This window comes from Balaenoptera physalus, assembly GCF_965194825.1.
Source record: "Balaenoptera physalus genome assembly, chromosome: 8".
Classification (NCBI taxonomy): Eukaryota; Metazoa; Chordata; class Mammalia; order Artiodactyla; family Balaenopteridae; genus Balaenoptera; species Balaenoptera physalus.
Genome location: NC_138887.1, coordinates 102,603,596 through 102,618,459, shown reverse-complemented (window position 1 = coordinate 102,618,459; position 14,864 = coordinate 102,603,596). Strand labels below are relative to the sequence as shown.

Below are 14,864 nucleotides of genomic sequence, written 5' to 3'. Positions count from 1 at the left end.
TCTTGGCCAACTAGTTTTCTACTATCAGCAGGTTTACTGTATTTAATTTGGGGTGTTCTGCAACATTATTAAGCCCAGTATGTCTGACAAGTGCAAAAGCAATAAGAATGTTGAATGTGCTATTAAGAAGAGGCTTATGATTATGATGAAAACAAAAAATGAAAATGAAAGAGATTAACAAAATGAATATTAGGAATGGTAAGAAAAATCACCAGTGTTGCATGTGGGTAAGAGTTAGATCATTAGTCAATAGGGGTGATTCTGAAAGACAAAGAGAGCTTCAAAACATGTGAAAAATGCTGGCTGGGTCAATGCAATGAACATCACAGTCAGCAAGAAATGAGGAAAAGTAATGCAAGAAATGGAAACAATTTGGAGTTTGTGATTAGAGACCTGGCATCAGTTTTGAATGCCTATAATCCAAATATTAATTCAGGTAAGGGCTAAAAAATATGTTCAAGCATTTAAAAGCCAGGTGTGGTAAAAGCTCTCATTCTGGATCCTTTGCTGAAAACCAGTGATAGTTCCATAGATTCAAGATCTGTTAGATCTACACAACATTAAATCCCCTATGGAAGCTGAGAAGGAGCTTTATGACACTTGGCAAAGCCCACCAAAGGCTGCCTTGACCACTTTTCAATTTATATGGACTGGTCTATTTTGGATAAAGAAGCCCAGTAGGATGGCTATCAGCAAGGAGATTAGAATGCTCTCTAGTCTTAAAGCTTTGAAGGACCATCAAGCCCCTTTTTGGTAGAGACATGTCTTCCTAAGCTTAATCACTAATAGCCAGTTTTGTCTTACTACAGTTTTTCAGAATTCACCTGTTTATAAGATATATAAATGTGTGTATACATTCCTCTGTACACTTTTTGGATCTTGCTTCTTTATTTAACATTGGACAGTGGGATTTTCCTTTAGCTTTTAGCTAATTGTTTAACATGGTCTTTCAATGGAAGCTTGGTATTCCATTTCCTTACTGTCATTTGATCCACCTTTTGCTGAGTTCATAAGAATGCTCTGATATTAATATCATTTGGCATAAATTGTTACGTTTCTCTGATTATTTCATGAGGATAAATTAGTAGAATAAAGTTACTAGGTCATAGTGTTATGAATATGTTTAAAGTTTTAATATATCTCTAAATTTTCCTTCAAAAAGATTTTGCCAACTGATATCCCTTCAAGAAAAATATCAATTGTTCCTGTTTCCATGTACCTTTGTCAGTATTAGATACTATTTTTCTTTTGCCTCTACTTATTTTGAGGAGAAAACATTTTTTAATGTTTATTTATTTGTTATTGAGACCTCTTTCTAAGATTTTTAACGCATGTCCTTTGCCAATTTTTCTACTGGAACACTTTCCTTTAATTATTGATTTGTAATCATTCTTTATATATTAACCAATTTTTTATTTGCCTTTTAACTTTATTTTTAATAGTCACCACCATTGTTTTTCATCTCTAAAGGTAATACCAACTGCAGTTAATTCACATGGCTGATGGGAAAACTGAATGAGAAAATATTTGTGAAAATGCTATAAAACATAAAGGATTTTAATCACATACTTCTAGTGTTGATGCTATCCAGAAATCAAGAGGACTGGACTACAAATCTAACATGAATTTGTAGACAAATAAACTCCTATTATTGACTCTGACAGTATCTTACGAAATAAGAATTATATGTTTTGTATCATAGTTATTAGGAATGCCATAAAAATAAACAAAGATATCATGTATCAAAACACTCTGAGGGACTTCCCTGGTGGCGTAGTGGTTAAGAATCCGCCTGCCAAAGCAGGGGACATGGGTTTGAGCCCTGGTCTGGGAAGATCCCACATGCTGCGGAGCAACTAAGCCCATGCGCCACAACTATTGAGCCTGCGCTCTAGAGCCTGCAAGCCACAACTACTGAGCTCACGTGCCACAACTACTGAAGCCTGCGCACCTAGAGACCATGCTCCGCAACAAGAGAAGCCACTGCAATGAGAAGCCCACCCACCACAATGAGAAGCCTGCGCACCGCAACAAAGAGTAGCCCCCGCTCGCGGCAACTAGAGAAACCCACTTGCAGCAACAAAGACCCAATGCAGCCAAAAATAAATAAATGAAGTAATTTTTTTAAAAAAAGAACAACACTCTGAGACTTTTAGATGAATCCATAAAACCAAGCTGTTGCACTATTTTACTTTCTTTTGAAAAAGTTAATTAATCCAGTATAGGCCCACTGTAACAGGAAAGACACCATAGTCATCACTATTGTTACCTCAGGTTCATAAGTTATGCCTGCTCACCTTTCCAAACAGTCCTTTTCTCAAGTTTTTTTTTTTTTTAATATTTATTTATTTATTTGGTTGCACCAGGTGTTAGTTGCAGAAGGTGGGCTCCTTAGTTGTGGCACATGGGCTCCTTAGTGGCGGTAGGTGGGCTTTTTAGCATGTAGCTTGAGGGCTCATTAGTTGTGGCATGCGAACTCTTGGTTGCAGCATGCACATGGGATCTATTTCCTGACCAGGGATCGAACCCGGGCCCCCCTGCATTGGGAATGCAGAGGCTTAACCACTGCGCCACCAGGGAAGTCCCTCAAGTTTTTTTTTTAACTTGAAAACAAAAAGAGATTAATCAGAGAAAAACTCTTCTCCAACAGAAAGAAAGATTTTTAAAAAGTATATAGTTTTATAATTAATGAATTAAACAATATTTAAAGGCACACACGGAGAAGCTCGCTCCCAATGATGTCACCATCCTCCCTCTGCCCACACCCTCGTCCTTATGGCTTCTTGTGTATCCTGCCAGTGTTTCTGTATACATATGCAAGCAAATACAAATAAATATTGTCATTATAATTCCTCTTTTCATTCACAAAAGTAGCATACCATATACATTGCTCTCTACCTTGCTTTTTAACTTAATATATTTTGAATAGGAGCCCTCAATAGGAAGACATTTAATGTAAACATGAGACATGATATTGGCATTAAACAAGAAAATTTTTAAATTCCTGTCTTGGTTCTGTCACCATAATTATATAAGCTCAGAGTTGGACAGTGTGCTGGAAGATTTGCTAGTCAGTCATCAAACCATTTTCCTCTTTTTCCTGGGCACAGGACTGCCTCCCCTGCAGTTAGGTGTGGCCATGTGACTGAATTCTACTGGATAGAAAGAATGTGAGCAGAGCTGATGTGTACCACTTCTAGGTCCATCCCCTAAAAACCTCCCCACACAATCCTCCACAGTCTTTCCCTGTCTGTCAGCAGGATGTCAACACCTAAAGCAACCTTATAACAGCATGTTGAAGATGGCAGAATTATGAGATGGAAGGGCCTGGTTCTTTGAACTACCACTTGGAAGAGAGCCACCCACCATCAGGATCACCCATTTTAGATGTTATATGAGTGAGAAATAAATTTCCTGTCATGTCTGAGCCATGAGACAGTTTTAGGTTTGATATACAGATTTAATACAGCAGCTAGTATTGCCTTAATTAACCCAGATAACAACCTCAAAGTCCTTCTAGTCCAATGACTGGCATATAGCAGGCACTCAGTAAATGTATTTGGATGCATGAATGAACATTTGAACACTATGGAGATAGAGAATTAATTCGCTATCCCATTGGTCAGTTTAATACATTTGGATCAGCTTGAATGATTGGAAAATTACTTATATGAAGCTAAAACCTATCACCTTCTAACCTGTACCAATTTGTAACTGCCCTTCGCAATCACACAAAATAAGTCTGAGCCCTCTTCAAAACAGCCTTTCAACTATTTGACAATACCTCCTGTCTGTGACAAACCCTCTGGTCTCCAAGCTGAGGAACCTAATGTTTTAAGTTTTTCTTCTTAGGTTATACAGTAGTTACTAAAGCTCTTAATACCATCTTTACCCTCCTCTGGGCACATTTGGGTTTGTCATTCTTCCCCATTCAATGGGTACTCAGGACAGAATGTCATATTCTTGGCAACACTGACCAGCCTGTGTGGGTACCAATTGCCCCTTTTAGTCAGGACTCCGTACCTCAGTTAATGCAGCTTAATATTATAACAGTCTCTTAGGTGGCCATATCACCTGTTGACTCATTTGAGCTTGTGGTCAAGCTTCCCACCTCTCTTCTCTCCTCTTCCTGGCCCCCAACATACACATTAATTCACTAGATGACCTTAAACAAATCACCTCTCTGGGACTTATTTCTCACGTGAAAAATGAGGGGGTTGGACCAGGTGATTTCTGAGTTGTTTTTCTTTCCTGTTCTAATATTCTTTGAGTGTAAAACAGGAAGTTCCAGGAGAGCTCACGTTGTACTTTTACGTAGACTCTTTCACCCATAGCAGTATGAGAGTGTAAGTCTGCCTGGAAACATTAAGCTTGTCAAACAACTTGAAGCTCCACAGGTACTTTTTCTCAGCTGCATTAAGCTTATATTCATATGCTTATATAAGGTATGTGGACAGTGTGTGGTAGATTGTATTTATACACTAAGGCAATGGACTGTGCTGAACTATAGTAGTGAAGGAGGGAGAAAATAAGGCTCAGGCAGAAAAAAAACAGTGAGAGCATGAGGGCAAACAAGGTGTGGTTTTCTCTGATGGAACTCTCCATAACTATTTTAAGGGAGAGAGACCATGATAAAGAGGATATACATTTCACTCAGCTGAAAGCCTGGTGTGATGTCTTGTCAGTTTCCTCATCTCACTTCACACACTGTCCTAACGTACAAAAAAAAAAAAAAAAAATTACTCTCAGCCAACTGGCAAATAAATGCGTTTGCTGTTTGGGGTAATCAAACCATATCTCCATACCCCTTGTCCTTGGCCAATTTCTTATAAAGCAGACATTTTTCATGATTTTAGCTGACTAATTCCTCCTGGTATTTCTGCCTGACAGTCCTCGATCCATGCCTAAGAGTCTGGATCCACTTCCTACCCTAGACTAAGATTCTACCCATTATTATTTGACCTCTTTTGAAAAACTCATTGCCAGCTTTATAACCTGATCTGGGCATACTCCCCATTGGGGCCTGCATTTCCTGTGGATGATGCATTGGTTTCCTAGGTGACGGCAGGAAGGAACAGACCTGTTAGCTTGTGGCTTCTGACTCACTCGCTGCAATGGACGTCACAGAATCGTGGCTGAACAAGTGGATGCTGATAAAAGCATGTGCTTAAGCGGGGCACTGGTGGTTAAAAACCATCCCATTGTACCAGCTCTCCCTCCCACTAAGCAAGCCGACAGACTGACATAAATACCAGATGTGAAAAAACAGTCAACAGATTCGCAACCTCTCTGAACTCCCAGTCCTATAAAAGTGCACAGTGGAGACCTATTTACAACCCCAATGTTTTGTTCCTTTCCCTGTTTAGAATTTCCTCTTCTTTTCTGGAATGTGTAAGTACCAGGATTCTCTAATGAAATGTCTGATGGAGGCTGAAGAGGGGGAGGTGGAGACAAGCCAAAAACTCACCAGAAGCCTGTTTACTAAGGTGACATCTCCTTTTGATCTTTCACATTTGTTCCCTGAGAGGGGAAGTAAACTCACAGTGGACTAACAAATTATCAGAGTCCAGAATAAAAAACACGTTCTGTTGGGCAAATTTCATGAAGCCTAGAGACAAGGAGAGACACGCATGTGCATGCACACATACAGACACACACACACACACACACACACAGAGATTAACTTTCTAGTTACCTCTTTTGCTATCAACTGATCCCAGCAACGTACAAGTCAAAGAAGACTGCCTGGGATAAAAAACACAAAGAGCTCCTTTGTCCTTCACATCTGAACTACTGAAGACTGAATGGATTCTTTCGATTCTTTAATTCCTTAAATGACCAACAAACCTAAAGTTTCCCTACTGGGAATCATGCCTCTTGTTTTCCACGGAGCCTTAAGGGATGCTTTAAATAGCATCAGCAAGCATCCGAATGAATTAAGACAGCAAATGTAGGTTAGCTTTATTTAGACAGATAAAGACAAGCAGAGAAAGTTGTCTGGTTCAAGGGCAGTGCAGCCTTGCTGACAGGACAGCATTTCTCAGAGGAGGGGAAATTGCTTTGGGAGAGAGAGAGATTTCGGGCAAAGAGCAAAGTTCCTTGGATCACCATGGGAAGTGATGCTAAATTCTTCCATAAAGAGGAGCAGGAATTAAGAATGTCCTGCCACTCGTAGAAGGAAAGATCTGTGGATTTAAAATGCAAAACAGAACTTGGCATCCTCCTCTCTCTTTCCCATTTCTTAGGCAGACCATCAGAAAGGACATGTTTCCCAGAACGTAAGCTGGGGTAGGGAGTTTAGGAGACTACTTCAGACTGGGATTTGAGAGCTTCAGCAAGTTCTGAGTCAGAAAATGCATCCAGTTGGAGGGGTCCCTGGAGATGTGGAAGCCCAGAAAGCAGAGAAACTGGCAGATATGGGGGCATTCACTCACTAAACAAAAATGTAGATGCTTGGGAAAAAGTTGCAGTCAATAGCCATTATCTTGTAATAACTTTTAAAGGAGTATAATCTGTACACTGAATCATGATGCAGTATACCTGAAACTAATATAATATTGTAAATCAACTATACTTCGCTTAAAAAAAAGTTGCAGTCAGTGAGTTTTGTTTATTTTATTCTTCCTTTGCCCACAACCCTTAGATGATTTCCTGAAAATGAACTCCTTATGGAAAGAAGTGGGTCTAGAAAAAAATATAAGTTTCTGTGATGTTTATGGTTTCTTCACTTCCTAAATATTTGCTGGTTTCTTCTCAACTGAAAAAGCCAAATGAGGGACTTCCCTGGTGGTCCAGTGGTTGGGACTTTGCCTTCCAATGTGGGATGGAACCCACACCCCTGGTCGGGGAGCTCAGATCCCACATGCCTAGAAGCCAAAAAAAAAAATCCCCAAAGCGTAAAACAGAAGCAATACTGCTTTGTGAATAAACCAGTTTATACATAATATATTATTATGTTCCTAAAGTAACACTGAATTTAGACTTGTAAAAAAAATTCAGAAAATCTAAAAGTTTAGATATGCATTGATTTCTATTTCCCCCAAATCTAATTTTTAGATGTTTTCTTTCTCAAGGGTCTCAGAACTTCTAAAAATTATACATCTTTATATATCACCAAGGCACGTATCATAGGGGAAGTATGTTATAACCCTGTCACAAAGCAAAATTTAAATTTCATTTTGGATTAGGTGTTTATGCCACTTTCTTTATACTTACTATTCATTCACTCATTTCATTCTTTCCGTCCTTCAGCAATTATTTACTGACTACCTACTATGTGCAAACAGAGTTAGCATCAGACTTACTTGCTTTGCTTCTTCTTCACCAGGTACTTTTCTTTCCCTAGTCAATTATTCTCAACTCTGTCCGCCCCAAATCCATTCACTAGTTACCTGGTAAAACAGCATATGGACTAATAGTTCATCCAGTTGGGAAGTACTGTTTCACACTATAACCAAAGCACACATAATTTCCCTAGTTCACTGCCCAAAACTGCACATGCTTTTTTTTTTTTTTTTGAGGTTGAGGTATGGTTGATGTTTGATATTATCAAAGTTTCAGGTGTACAACATAGTGATTCACAATTTTTAAATATTATATTCCATTTATAGTTATTATAAAATGTTGGCTATATTCTCTGTGTTGTACAATATATCCTTGTAGCTTATTTATTTTATACATAGTAGTTTGTTCCTCTCCATATGCTTTTAACTCTTTGTGAGATTGGAAAATCAATCATTTGAAGCCATTATAATTCTAGAAGGTGATGGAAAGCCAATTCCTTTATTTATAAAGTAATAAATTCAAAAGACTCATACGAGATCTGATGCCAAGCTTATTTCGGTATTATATTAACTTCTTATAAAACCCCCTCACCTAAAGCCAATTCTATAAATTTTTCATTTGTGTGGTTACAAGAATCTAATCAAAAGGAAAACTACTCTTTCACTTCTTTTTGGTAAAGAGACTAACATGAATGGAAACGAAAAACTTAACATCTCTGGGATCTACATTTATTGCTCTGACACCTTTAGTCACTTAACTATTATTAGAGTATCTTTATCAAAATAGTGTGATTTGTGCTAATAATGAGACTTTTAAAATGTTCTTCAGTAAGTCAATCTCAGAACTTGTTTTTAATATTTTTTAAGTGCTAAAGGAAAAAACCAACTTGTATATGGAGGTAGAAGGCAAAGTTATAAGCAATCACTGATCCAAATAAATAAGATACTATGAATATAACTTTAAAAAATTACAGCAATTTGTATTTTTCTGTGTTCTCCATGTTTGCTGCACTAAATATTACTATTTCTGTAATTTTAATAATGCGCTATAAAGAAGAAAACATTGTAATAGTATTTGACTAAGTAAAATAAGAATCCCACATTTTATTTTTATTTTGTGACATTTGTGGCTCTTCAGCATGACGCTGGCATTTTTCCTCTTCTGATGTAACTTCCTTCTCTGTTTCGTTTTGTTTTGGTCGGGGTTATTTCAACCTCTCCCTTCTCTGAGCAGTCTTTCAGCTGTCTGTGAGATCCCAAGCTGTCACTTTGCTTCCTGAATATCCACCTCTGTTTTCTGTGGCAACACCTGCAGATAAACATCTAGCCGGCCATCCAGATGGACACACACCTCCACACTCTCAAACTCATACATACACAGACACAGGTATACGCATGCATGCTCAACTTCTCCACCCTCCCCCAGGGAGCTCAAACTACTCCAGCTGTTTTTTGGCATTGGCAACAAAAGCAGCAGCAAAGCTTCTAATGTCAGTTCTCTGATCAGAACCAGCACTAATAATGTTGTTTCTGCCAAGGAAGAACTTAAGTCCCTAGACCAAGGAGAAGACAACTGTATAGGGTAAAGATGGTAGAGCCAGATGCGTCAGGCTGCATACAGTGATCAGAGGGAGAGGAACAAGAGTTGGGGTTCCTCTACCTGAAGTGCTCTGCCTTCATTGTCTGTTGACAGCCATGTACTGATTTTTCAAGACTCGGCTCAAGTATCACCTCTTTCTGAAGCTTTTCCTGACTGGTTGACTGTCCTTTCCTCTGTTCCCGTACAATCCTTGTTTGGTTAGATGCTTATCTCCTCCCCCACTCCCCCAAAACCCATTAAATTGAAACCTTTAAAGGCATGGACCTTGGCTGATTCATCCCAGTACCTGACACACAGCAGGCATTCAATAAATGCTGCATGGATGAACAGAGTCCACTGCTCCCCTCCCATGGGTGAAAGCAGCAACTGACTTTTGGTGGAGGGGGAAAGAGAAGGGTGTCCTAATGGTGTGTGTTCTCCTCTTTAAAGTTAACATTGGAAGTAAAGAGGGCAGCGTGATGCTGTGAGGATGACCCTCCACGTGTGAGAATAACTGAGCAACGAGCAGAGCAGCTGTCTCATCACTGTCCCTATCACTGGGATTTCTCCAGGTGACCAACAGATAAGTCCTATCCTACTTACAAGGTAAGCCTTTGAAAAACCTGCAAGTGTGAATGAGGAGAAAGGGTTGTATCAAGGAAGGTTGTATTAGGAATGGGAAAATATGGCCCATATATGTTAAATTGATGAATATGATTCATGTTCCAGAGTGAAATGTTGGAACATTTTAAATGTTTTAACATCAAGGGAGGGTAAGGATAAGACAGAACTGTGGGGCTTCCCTGGTGGCGCAGTGGTTGAGAATCTGCCTGCTAATGCAGGGGACACGGGTTCGAGCCGTGGTCTGGGAGGATCCCACATGCCACGGAGCAACTGGGCCCGTGAGCCACAACTAGTGAGCCTGCACGTCTGGAGCCTGTACTCTGCCACAAGAGAGGCCACGATAGTGAGAGGCCCGCGCACCGCGATGAAGAGTGGCCCCCACTTGCCGCAACTAGAGAAAGCCCTCGCACAGAAACAAAGACCCAACACAGCCAAAAATTTAAAAATTAATTAATTAATTAATTAAAATAAAAAAAGACAGAACTGTGTTGGGTTCTTTACTTGCCTGATCTCATTTTAATCCTCACAAAGAGATCTTATTGTCTTTGTTTTATAAGTGAAGAAAGTGAGGCTTGGAATGGATTAAAATTGGGAAGCCACCTTAGTACTAATACTTAGCAGAGCTTAGATTAGAACCCAAATTTGTCTGACTCCAAAATCCTTCTTACTGTTGGTTCCTCTCAAGAGCTATTTTTTTAAATTTTTTTTGTTAATTAAAAAAAATTTCTTTTTCTTTCTAACTAAATTTTTTTAAATTATTTATTTATTTATTTTTGGCTGCGTTGCTGTGTGTGGGCTTTTTCTCTAGTTGCGGAGAGTGGGGGCTACTCTTCATTGTGGTGCACGGCCTTCTCATTGAGGTGGCTTCTCTTGCTGCAGACTACGGGCTGTAGGTGCATGGACTTCAGTAGTTGTGGCACTTGGGCTCTAGAGTGTGCGGGCTTCAGTAGTTGTGGCGCACGGGCTTAGTTGCTTCAAGGCATGTGGGATCTTCCCGGACCAGGGGTCGAACCCATGTCCCCTGCATTGGCAGGTGGATTCTTTTTTTTTTCTTTTTTCAATGATCAGACATTGAGGATTCTTTACTTTTTATTTATTTATTTATTTATTTATTTATTTTTGGCTGTGTTGGGTCTTCATTTCTGTGCGAGGGCTTTCGCTAGTTGCGGCAAGCGGGGGCCACTCTTCATCGCGGTGCACGGGCCTCTCACTATCGCGGCCTCTCTTGTTGCGGAGCACAGGCTCCAGACGCGCAGGCTCAGTAGTTGTGGCTCATGGGCCTAGTTGCTCCGCGGCATGTGGGATCTTCCCAGACCACGGCTCGAACCCATGTCCCCTGCATTAGCAGGCAGATTCTCAACCACTGCGCCACCAGGGAAGCCCCAGCAGGTGGATTCTTAACCACTGTACCACCAGGGAAGTCCCTCAAGAGCTATTTTTTAAATGTTGACTTTAAGTTTTCAGAGAGGTTGAAAAATATATGTATTGAGCACTGACGATAGGCCACACACACAAGGCAGGGCAGCATGGGGGTATAATAAACCATCCTCCGCTCAAGGAGCTGAGTAGCTAGTGCAGGAAGCTGACACATAAACATGGGCTGAACAATAGATGATGAAATCAGGGCTACTGTGAAGGGAGGTGTCACGAGCTGCTTGAGAACTGAGTGAAGGAGTGGTTGGTCCTGGTCATGCGTGGAGGGCGAAGAGTGTTCCACAAAACACAGGAAGATGGCATTTTGAGGAGGCCAGGGAGGACTCAGCAAGCGTTGGGGTGCTGCAGAGTAAGGAAGGGAACATATAACAGGAGTGGAGTGACAAGTTCAGTGAGGTCGATGTACAGGGGTGTATGGTTGGAATAGTGGAGGGTGAAGGTTGGTTGGACACAGACCATGGAAGGCTTTGAATAGGAGTCTGAACTTGAAATGAGGAGTTACTGAAGGTTTTTAAATAGGGGAAGCCAAGGATCCAACCAAATCCTTGACTAAAACATCCGAAAGTATTGCTGAATCCATCCTGACACCTAATCACAAGTATACAAAGTACACAAAACAGAAAAATATAGAAAATCAATATTCTTATCACGACTCAACCAAGTGGCCTGCTTACTTCTGAGGAAACAGCAAATGAAGGGATATGTGACCAAATCACCAGCTCAAACCCCACCTGCCCTCTTCCTTCTGCTTTGGCCAAAGGTGGTCCCGTTCTCTTGATTCCTAGAACTACCTCATCAACAAGAAGACCTGGGGCAACAAATACAATCCCTTCCTCCCCTCCAAAGGAAAAATTCCCACAGGGAAATGAAAATTCCCTTCACTTCCTTCCTTTCTTCAGAAGCCAGCCCATGAAGATTGCTTAACTGTTCTGTCCCCTCAATACACCAGACAAACATCTAGAATGGGAACTGGATCCTGATGGCTTAATTGAGTTAAAAGAAAAAGGGTAGATCTTCTAAAAGCCTCTCAATGGTTTCAGAGTGCCTCTCACGTCTCTGAAAGCCCAGTGGCGGTTCTCAGTTCCTTGGTGAGAGTGAATGAATTTCCTAGCACAGAATTCAAAAGCACTGGAAGTCAGCAGTTCTGAAAGACTGCAGAAAGGTCTTGTTTACATTTTTCTCTTGGGCTGAAACCCATCTATTTAAACTTTAACCAGAGGCAATTATAAAACCGTGGTGAGGGACTTCCCTGATGGTGCAGTGGTTAAGAATCCGCCTGCCAATGCAGGGGACCTGGGTTCGAGCCCTGGCCCGGGAAGATCCCACATGCCACAGAGCAATGAAGCCCATGTGCCACAACTACTCAGCCTGCGCTCTAGAGCCCAAGAGCCACGACTTCTGAGCCCGTGTGCCACAACTACTGAAGCCCGCGTGCCTAGAGCCCGTGCTCCTCGACAAGAGAAGCCACCGCAATGAGATGCCCGCGCACCGCAACAAAGAGTAGCCCCCACTCGCCGCAACTAGAGAAAGCCCGCGCACAGCAATGAAGACCCAATGCAGCCAAAAAATTAATTAATTAATTAAAAAATAAAAATAAAACCTTGGTGAGCCAGAGATGGGCAGCCTGCACAAGATGGGGAGACAGATGCCAACAGGCTGGCATTGAAGGAGGAAAGAGAGGGAATATATTGAGAAAGGAGTCAAGGAAGAACTACAAAGAAGGTTTTGGAAACAAAAGATATCACCTAGGAAGCTGCTTTTCAGGAGAATAGGGAGAGAAGTAGTGGGCGAGGGGAGGGAAGAAGGCAGGAGAGTGGGCAGGGAAGACAGGTAGGTGGGTAGGACTAAGGTTGTCACGATCCCACCGGTTCACAAGTGCCACCCTGTAAGAGCTGACTGCTGTAGCTCCTACTCTTTATACCGTTTTTTTCCCTCTTGGGTCAAAAGTACATTAACCCAGGGCATCAGTGGCTCTGAGAGGCCTGCCTGGAGCAGACACACCCGGCTGCCAGGACACAGGCTCTCTTCCCCGAAGGCCAAGCCTCCTCTTCGATTCAGGTTTTCCTGGCAAAGACCCACCTTGGAGCTGATGAGCAGTCCAGTGACGTCAGAGGAAATACCCCACTTGACAAAGGACCCTGCTGCCAATAAACTGAACTCATTAGCATGCCCTGATCTGGGCCCTAGGATTTGGTGAGTTCTAAGAACAAACTCAGAGAGAAATAGCTGTTGCTCCAAAGTGAATGTTTTTATTCTGGATTTGAGGATGTCTGTGGACCTGACATTGACACTAGGGCCAGTTTTAGATGCATACACAAATATGGGGAGATCTACAAGACACAAGCACCCCCACCCCCCACCGCATCAAGCTCTCTGTGTAGAGGAGCCTGACATTCTACCCCTAGATAGTCACTTCTTTGAGTTTCTTAACTTTTTGGTGTTGAATGTCCTTATTAATATGCAAACGCAGTACACAGAGGAGAGCCCTTGTCTGAGATGTAATCAGCTAATTTTTTAACAGGAATTCACTTTCTATCGATTCCATCCAGATTAGAACTAGGGCTCTGTGGGAGGAAGATCCAGACAAGCTTTGTGGAGATGGAGAACGGGCAGAGCCTCGGAAATTATAAGCAGGGAAGCTGGCAGGCGTCACAGAAGATGCCAGAGACAACTGAGACCAGCACCTCAACATAAGTCAGCAGCTGAAAGCCAAGCTCATCCTAACTTTTTGTGAAACTTTCTGCTCTGCTAACCCAGCTCTTAGCAGGGAAAGCCATTTGGGGCACAGCCAGAGGATGACAGGGAAGGTCAGAGGATTTGCAGATATTCAGGGCCAGGGCCATGGTCTCCCAGGGCAAAGAGGCCAAGGTCGTGGGCTTCTCTCCAGACTAGCTTGCTACTCTCACAAGAAGATCTGTCCTACAGCTCTGAGCTGCACTCCCAAGTCCAGCCAACCATCTAAAAAATTCATGATGCTGTTTGAAGGGCCTGGGTGGAGAATGTGGGGATGGCTCCCTGCAAGCTCACTCTGATTCAGGACAGACAGATCCCAGGGTAAGATTCTTGCTTATGTATGTGTGGGTATGAGGGGAAACTTCATAAGAGGACTATTGATATTTTATTTGTATTAAACATACACTGAAATTTTATTTCTTAAAATTTGTATGAGTAGAAATTGCTTTTTTGCACCCTTATCCCTAGAGAGAGAGAAGGTCTGCTTCTGATGTCTTGTTCAGGAGGTAGCCTGTGAACACACGACTGCTAGCAGATATCCCAAGAGCTGCACAGAAATTTCAAAGGGATACACACCTTGCCCAGCACCTACCAGAGGGTGTTATACCTTGGAGAAGATATTTTGTAAAATCACACATGAGATTTTCAAGGGAAATCCTGGGGGACCGTACATAAAACCAGACAGGAAACATAGTATAGTGGTAAAAAACACAGATTCAGGAGCCAGGCTGGCTGGGTTCAGATCCTGCCACTACCACTTAGCTCTGTGACCTTGGGCAAGTCACTTAACCTCTGTGGGCCTTAGTTTTCTCATCCATAAAATTCAGATAATAGTAGTTCTCAGTTCACAGGGTTGTTATAAGGATTAAATGAGTTAATATTTAAAGGGTTAAATGAGTTAATATTTAAAAGCACTTAGAACAGTGTTTGTCATAGCAAGAACTATTTAAGTGTTACATGTGAAAAGTAACAAATCAAATCTCCAGGCCTGGAAACCTCACTTGGTTCTATGATTGACCCTGTCTCCAAGAAGGGCTTTGGTTGGCTCTGGCCTGCACTTACCCTCCCACCATACCAGCATGAGGAGACAGAAGAAAGATACCCTGGAACCTTTCACCTCTGGGCTTCCCCTCAAGCACTAGGCAAGGCACTTGTGTTCTACTCTGAAGCCTCCAATGTGCATGCCCAGGGCTGAGGCCAAGCCAGAACCA

General features: G+C 41.7%; 2 protein-coding genes across 2 annotated transcripts in view; one reads left to right on the top strand and one right to left on the bottom strand.

The window, feature by feature from the left end:
• MKLN1 (muskelin 1) overlaps positions 1-14,864 on the bottom strand; it is a 333,033-nt gene that overhangs the window by 237,894 nt on the left and 80,275 nt on the right. The gene's annotated exons all lie outside the window — the stretch shown is intronic.
• Positions 1-14,864, top strand: part of LOC309666065 (uncharacterized protein) — a 92,044-nt gene that overhangs the window by 58,016 nt on the left and 19,164 nt on the right. Inside the window, exons 7-8 of the mRNA XM_082473190.1 lie at positions 1,471-8,865; positions 9,313-9,468. The gene's annotated coding sequence lies outside the window, so the exon portion shown is untranslated. The remainder of the gene's footprint in view (positions 1-1,470; positions 8,866-9,312; positions 9,469-14,864) is intronic.